The sequence below is a fragment of the Callospermophilus lateralis genome, chromosome 1 (genome assembly GCF_048772815.1).
Source record: "Callospermophilus lateralis isolate mCalLat2 chromosome 1, mCalLat2.hap1, whole genome shotgun sequence".
In the NCBI taxonomy this organism is placed as follows: Eukaryota; Metazoa; Chordata; class Mammalia; order Rodentia; family Sciuridae; genus Callospermophilus; species Callospermophilus lateralis.
The window spans coordinates 55,165,573-55,173,934 of record NC_135305.1 but is presented as its reverse complement, the minus strand read 5'-3'; positions in this window follow the sequence as shown (position 1 = coordinate 55,173,934).

Below are 8,362 nucleotides of genomic sequence, written 5' to 3'. Positions count from 1 at the left end.
TATTGCCTCTAAATGTTTCAAGTATTTCTGTGTCTCATTTAAGAAATTCCTCCCTATTCAAAGATCAGGAAAATATTCATTTATGTTTTTCTTTAAAGGTTAAAAGTCTCTTCTCAGCATTTAAGCTCACAATCTATGTTTGATTTTTGAGTATGGAGTGAAGTAAGATCTTATTTCATTTTTTCACATGGATAACCAATATTTCTGCCTCATTTGTTATTAAGTCTTTCCTTTCCTGAGTTCACTACTTCTAGCCTGTCTTAAAATTTTAAATATGTATAGGTATAATTGGGCTCTATTATGTCTACTGGGCAGTTCATTTATTCCTGCACTGATATCATCTTGTCTTAATTACTATAACTTCATAAAAAATCATTGGATCTGCTAGGATAAATTAATTTTCTTCTTCAAAAAATCTTGGTTCCCCTTTGCTCCTCTGTACATATTAGAATCAACTAATGTTCTATGAAAAACCTTTTTGGTATTTTGACCATAATTGATTGCATCTTGTAGATCAATTTGGAGAAATTTATCTTGCTTATGAAGACCTATATGTTAATAAAGACAGGATATTTCTCCATTTAGATGTCCTTTAATCCTTTTTGCTAAAATTTTATAATTTTTAAGTATAGATTTTGCACATCTTGTTATATTTCTCCCTAGCACTTTTATAGTTTCATGATTTTCTAAGTCAATTATACTGATATTTATTTTTTAAAATAAATTATGCTTTTTTCAGAGTCTGGTATATGAAAATGAAATTGTGCTTTATATTCTTCTTATCAAAATATTCTTTTATGTCTAATAATTTATTTTTAGAGTCTTCAGGGATTTCCATGTAGATAATCATATCATCCATAAATAATGCAATTTTTTTGGTCTTCTTTCCAATCTTTTTGTGTTTAATTTCTTGACTTACTGCATCATACAGGATCACTTCACAATGCTGATGGAAATGGTGAGGGTAGGCATTTTTACTTTGGTCCTGATTGTTAAAGACAAACTCCCCATGTTTTTGTTGCTGGGCTTTATTTACAATTGAGATTTTTGAAGTCCCTCACAGCAGCATTTCCATTCCTTTGGCCAGCACTTAGTCACAATGTCACAGATAGCTGCAAGGGAGGCTGGGAAATATACAGTAAGTTTTTTGCTGGGTGGCACCAGACAAGTGGAGTTCTGCTAATTTGAGATGAAAAGGAAAGTGAATAATTCATAGCTGATGAATAGGGAGTTTCTACTCTGTCTTGTGGCTGTTGCCCCAACACCAAGATAGGCAATCAGGCTAGCATCATAGGGATATTTTTCAAGATACAGTAATGTCTTAGGCCTTTCCATGAAATTACAAAAGAAAATAATAACATTGTAAAAAAGCTGCATTTCCTTAACCCTGATCCTGCCTCTCCTGAACTTTGAGTTCCATTCAGGGCCAAACCTAAGACTCCCCACTTGTCATTAGAAACCACATCACTGATCACTTCTTTTCAGTTAAAGGGAAATTTAATTTTAGTTAAATTTTAATTGCCAGTGTCATTTGTTACCATTCCATCAATACTTCTTTGTATTTTGTGACTGAGGATTGAACACAGGGTCTCATACATGCCAGGAAAGTGGTCTATCACTGAGTTACTTCCCCAGATTTATTTCTTTATATATATACACACACACACACACACACACACACACACACACACACGCACGTTTTTTTAAAAAAATTATTATTATTATTTTACTTTGACACAGGATATACTTAGTTGCCCAGGCTGGCCTTGAACTTGCCATTTTCCTGCCTCAGCCTCCCAAATTGCTGGGATTAAGGGCATATGCCACCACAGCTGACCACCACTTGTTGTATTTTGAAGGCACTTCCTCAGCCCAGGTAGCTAAGACGCTAGATTTGGTGGGCTGTTTCTGGACAATGTAGAAGGAATCATAAGTTAATGCCCAGGTGTGGTTTGTTCGAACTACACTTCTACAGTCCTCATCCCTTAGTGCTTTCCCCCACGCTTTAGCCACCCTGGCATCCTTGCTGTTTTGATTGCCATTTTAAGTTGTGCTGATTTGATTCAGCTTGAACTATGTTTCCCAGAATTCCTGGCTCTTGGCAACAAGAGAACTTGGTGTGAGTTGAGAAGTAGCAGCGAAACAGCAGCGAGAACGCTATGCCAGTGGGTGCGGGGTGCCAGGTTCTGCTGCCGCACCTGCGTGTTTTGGGGGCTGGGCTGGTTCACTCTGTCGACTGGGGCAAGTCCCCAGGCCCCCAGCTCCTGCAGCTGTTGCCAGGTCCTTCATCTTTCCTGAATCCTGAGCTTGGTATGTGCCGCTCTGCAGTAAAGGCACAGATGGCTTCTGCAGTTCACCTGTGCAGTGGATGGGGGAAACAGAGAGACCAAGCATGTTCCAGTTTGTCCTTTTGGGTTTGTTCCCATTAGTTCTCAACTTGGCTCCATAGATTACAGTTTGTTCTCTTGTATCTGCCTCTGCTGTTTCATGTTTGGCTTTGCTTCCTGACTGACTACTGTTCTTGCTAGTCTACTGTGGCTTTATTCAGGTCCATCACCAAATGCGGAGACATCTCCTTCTCTTGGCTTCTTCACAGCTCCCACCATTGCTTCAAGACTAATCCTTTTAATAAATAACTTTGAATAAATATTCCTTATCACTCATAGTTTTCTACTTTGCACTTAAACACACATGCGCTCCTAGTCTGCACCTCTGCCTTGTCTCTCCCTCTGCTCAGCTCTTAGGTAAGCTCGAGATCAACACTCTCATTCTTCAAGATTCACTCCACCTTTTCAAAGAGGCCTACTCTGACCACCTAATCAAAAAACCCTCAATCCTACTTTGCATAGGGAAACTTACACTTAAGTATATAACCTAAGTATAAACATTTCAATCTCTCTTCTCCCAACCTCCCTCAAACTCTTCTGCTTTTTCTCCTTTTTTGTTCCTGCTACAAAACATTACACAATTTTTAGATAACACATTTTTTAAAAATGTACTGAGATTGATAAGTCTTTGTTTTCCCTCCTCCTCTACATAGTAAGCACCTCAAGGTACTTTGTCTATTTTGTTTATTGATGTATCCTTGGCACAAAGTAAATACTTAAATGAAAAATTTTTCTCTTCCATGTTTCTGGTTTATCATCTACCTTTCCCATCCAGGTGGCCTAAGTAACTGAGTATGTCTCAGGGCCAAAAGCTCCACCAAATGTATAAGTAAATGATTTTCCTTTTTCTCCAAAGTAAATTAAGTTGTGTGTGAGGTTGTTGTTTTTGATGATTAAGGGGTAAGTAGCAGGAAAGAGTGTTGTGATACTTCTTTCTGGAAAGCAGAGGGGAATAGGCATACTTGAAGGGAAAAAGGGTAGAACAAAGTTTCTCTTCTCTCCAGGGCAGAGAATAACACCGTAACTTAACCCTCCTGACAGGGATAGAGTGGTATGGTGCTGTAGTAGTGGGGTTGAGATGGAGGTGGCAGAGAATAGGCAGGAAGGCAGTAGAAAGACAGGAGCGGGAGGTACGTTGCCTTCAATAAGACAGTGGGCACAGAAAGAAGCAGAAGACTAACCAGGCGGTGGATGAGACGAGCCACAGCGGGCGCTCCCTCCACCTGGCAGTTGTTAATAGGTCTTATTTGACACATGCTACCATATTTTTATTCAAAATTTGTAATATGTCATATTTGATACATAACTAAGTTTATGCACCATCTTTCTTTAAGAAGTATAAGTCAAGCACAATGAATCTATCAATCGATTTATAACCTAGAACACTTGAGTGCTTTTGAAGCCGCCCTGTGCTCCATCTGGAACTCATCCTAGGTAAACACATTTTGAATCTTTTTTTATCATCTCCTTGCTTTTTTTTTTGCGTGGGGGTGGGGGGGGTGGGGTTTACCAAGGATTGAACTCAGGGGAACTGACCACTGAGCCACATTCCCAACCCTATTTTGTATTTTATTTAGAGACAGGGTCTCACTGAGTTGCTTAGCACCTTATCTTTGTTGAGGTTGGCTCTGAACTTAAGATCCTCCTGCCTCAGCCTCCCAAAGCGCTTCGATATACAGGCATGCACCACTGATTCTGGCTCACCCCCCACCCTTTAAAAAAAATAAATATGAGTATATACCTACACAATATAGTTTGCTTTTTGCTTTTGAGCTCAATAGTATCACATTGTATGTATTTAGTATATATTTAGTCTTCTGAAATTTGCTCTTTTCCTTAGCAGTCTGAGATATGTCCACCGTTGTTGCATATAGATGTGACATTTATTTTCAGAGCAATGAAGTTCCTAGTTTTAATGTAATAATCTCATTTATAGTGAATACTTTATGTCTGTATAAGAAATGCTTCCCCATGCATGGTCAAGAAAATACTGTTGCACAGTCTATATTACATTTTTTAAAAACATTTCAAAGTTCTTCCTCTCATAATTTTTAATTTATCTGAAATTGATTTTAATCATGATCTAACAAAGTGATCTAATATTTTTTTAATATAGGTAGCCCATTGTCCCAGCATCAAATATTTAAAGAGCCCATTTTTTTTCCTACTCATTCTTATCCAAACATTTAAAAATTACACTCCAAGCATTTACTGTGAAGCATTTTCTAGGCATTGAATCTGCAATATCATCTACATGATATCAAATTTACATATATATTTCTTTTTGAGTATTTCTTTTATTCATGGTCAATTCATCTCTTCTCTACATACCATATTATATTAATCACAATAGCTTCATAGTAAATGCTATTATTTAGTAGAACAAATCCTTCCACCACCTTCTCTAGCAGTATCTTGGCTATCTGGGGACTTATGCTTTTCCATAACTATTTTAGACTCATTCTGTCAATATTTTCCAAAAATTTTGGGATTTTGATAGAAATCATGTAGATCAGACAAGAGTAAATTTAGTTTTCATAGCAAAATTCTTGTGCATTTTGTTATCTTTAGCTTCCTAACCTTGTTACTTTAAATGATATGTTATTGTCTTATGTTATGCTTTATGATTGTTGCTATTGCATAGAAATAGTTTTGTATATTGATCTTACATCCAGCAGCTCGCTTTTTCAACTAATTCAAATGGTCAGTTAGTAGATCACCTTGGGTTTTCTATGTGGACACATATTATGTGTTAATGATGTTTTATTTTCTTGATTTCTAATACTTTCTTCCCTGTCCTGTTGTGTTCACAGGGGGTGGGGTACTGGGGATTGAACTCAGGGACACTTGACCACTGAGCCACATCCCCAGCCCTATTTCGTTTTTTATTTAGAGACAGGGTCTCACTGAGTTGCTTAGTGCCTTGCTGTTGTTAGTGAGGATGGCTTTGAACTCTCCATCCTCCTGCCTCAGCCTCCCAAGCCACTGGGATTACAAACATTATTTCATTTTTAAGTACAGTGTTCCATTTCATTCGATCTTTGGTCCACTTAAACATTTGTATTGCCTCTTTATTCATTCTTTATAGTGATGACCTTGCTTATTTCACTGAGAGAACAGCTGCAACCAGAGAAGACTTTCTTAATTTAATTGCTAACAAATCTACAAACCAACCTTTTGAAATACTGCTTTTCCCTCCTAGTATAATGAATGAACTGTGTTCGCTGTGGCCATGGTCAACTTTTCCTCTTGCGCATCAGGTTCCTTCACCTCTCCCCTTCTCAAGGATGTGGTTCTGCAATCAGCCTTCCTCCCCTTCTCTGGTACCAGCTTAAAAACGTGCTGCAATAACTTAAATCTTAAGCATACAAAAATGCCTTCCTTGATCTCAACATCTTTCTTCAGCTATCTCAATTATCTGCGAGCTCTCTCTCTCTATATATATAGATAGATAGATGATATAGATAGATAGATAGAGATATATAAAGAACCTCAAAAGAATCATCCAGGTTTGCTAGTTTTTGCCCTCTAGGTGTAAACACCTAGAGCGTAATTATTCATTTAATTTTTAAAAGAGGTAAAGCATTTGGATATGAGATACAGATAAACCTCTATTTACACCACTAGGGTTATTTCTGTTATTAGCAATCAAATGCATTCCTTGCTGCCTTAAACTGCCCCCCCCACCCCCCTGCACACTGCTATTAGAAGTAATATGGCACAGTGGGGAAGACAGTGAGTTGAGCCCAGTGAGTTGAGCCCAGTGAGACTAGCATGGATGTTACTCTCACTCTCAAGCTTATTGCACTTTGGATCCTATTTATAAAGTGAGGGTGTTGCATCTCGGATACTGACATTCTATACTTTGAGATTCTAGAAAAGGGAAAGTTTGTATCAAAACTATTTCCATGCTTTGATGATCACTCCAGCACCCTGGTCTATCCTGCTAAGCAGGAGGAAAACGAAGATAGAGAAACAGCTAACAGCCCGTTCTCTTTCCCAAGTCTTCCTTCCTTCTACCCAACTGATGAAACACATAGTTTGGCAATTAAAAAAAATAAAAGGGAGGACTTCAGCTTCCCACAAGTTGGAGTACATTTGTTTTTCTTTATTTCTCTTGCTAAATGCAATGAAAAACATGGGACATTATATATAAAACAAAGTTCTCTGCAAGGTGGAGAGATGAAGGAAAACTGGCTCTAGGGACCTCAGGACCCAAGAAACACCGGGAGTTGTCTGGATTTTTCTTTTGCTTCATAAATCCCAGACTTGGAGCTGAAGAACCTGGTGACCTGGAAACGGAGGAGCACTACTCAACAAAAGATGGCTCTCTCTAGCCAAAGGACAAGGAAAGAGACAGCCTCGTACATACGGAAAATTTAGACAATAACTGCTGTACTCCAGCCAAACATCACAGGAAAAAACTGTGCTCTCATTTACACTCACATGAGCAAAGGCCACATGAATGGCTGACACTTCCACCCATGTGAGGCTGCGGGGAAAGGCCCTCACTCTCACTGCAGGAGAGGTGACAGAGGAAGCCTCCTAGAACAGGAGTAAGACCCAGAGTCTCATAACATAATACCCCAAATGTTCAGTCTCCATTGAAATCACTCATCATGCCAAGATCGTTAGGTCTCCAACCAGAGGGGAAAGGACAAGAAATGACAACACTGAGAAGTCGAGATGTTAGAATTATCTGATAAAGCTTTGAGGCAGTCATGTAAAAACACTCCAAATAATAACAATCATGCAAATGAAAAATAGTCTCCCAGCAAAGAAATATAAACTCTTGATAAATAAAAGAACCAAATGAAAATTTTAGAAATAAAAATATAGTAATCAAAAACTCAGTGGATGGACTCAAAGCAGAAGAGAAGTCACAGAGGAAAGAAATTTATGAAGTGGAAGACAATACAAACTGCCTTATTTCTAGACAGAAAATGGATTTTTAAAAAATAAACAGGTCTCAAGAGACCTGTGACATTCAAACACAAAAATCTAACATTCATGTCTTTAAGGTCCTGGGAAAAGAGAGAGAAGATGGGGCAGAAAAGCAGAGAAATATTGCCTGAAAACTTTCCAAATTGGGCAAAAGACAAACTCCAGATTCAAGAAACGAGAGAACCCTGACCAGGTGACCCTATTTTATTTGATATACTTTGTTCTCACTGTTAATTTTCAGCAATTGTATCCATATTTTACAGTTGTTTCAGTTATAATATAGAAAGTTTAAACAATAAAATTAATAAACTGGTATATAAATCAAACATAGAAGGCCACACTCAACAGAATATACATTTAAGCACATGATAATAGTCATGCATCACTTCACGACAGGGACATGTTCTCAGAAATGCACTGTTAGGTGATTTCCTCATTCAACAAACATGCTAGAGCGTGCTTATGCAGACCCAGATGGTATAGCTTTCAATGCACCTGGACTATATGGTAGGAACCATCATATATGTGCTCTGTCATTCACTGAAGTTTATATGGTACATGACTGTAGTTAAGTTGTGACTATATACTGGGCCAAAGTCCTTGGAAATTTCAAGGGATTGAACATTGCAGAGATCACTATGTACCTTAGTAGAAAAAAAATCCCTTTTAAAAATTACAAACTCTATTATGTTTGGAAACACGTTGCTAAATAACCAGTGGAGCAAAGAAAAATTATGATGGGAAATTTTTGAATATATTGATAACTATGGAAAAATATTGTGTATCAAAAACTTGTGAAATAAAGTAGAAATTTTAAGGTATCAAGTATGTATATTAGAAGAAAAGAAAGGTTGAAAAAAATGAATGAGCTAATAAGTACCATTTCAATATAGCAGGTGGGGAGGATGAAGCAAACCTAAACAAAATAGAAAAAAAGAACTAATGAAGATAAGAGTAGACATTGCACAAAGAAAATACACATAAAATAGCAAAACAAACAAAACAAGACTCAAAGTAGACCCTTTGCAAAG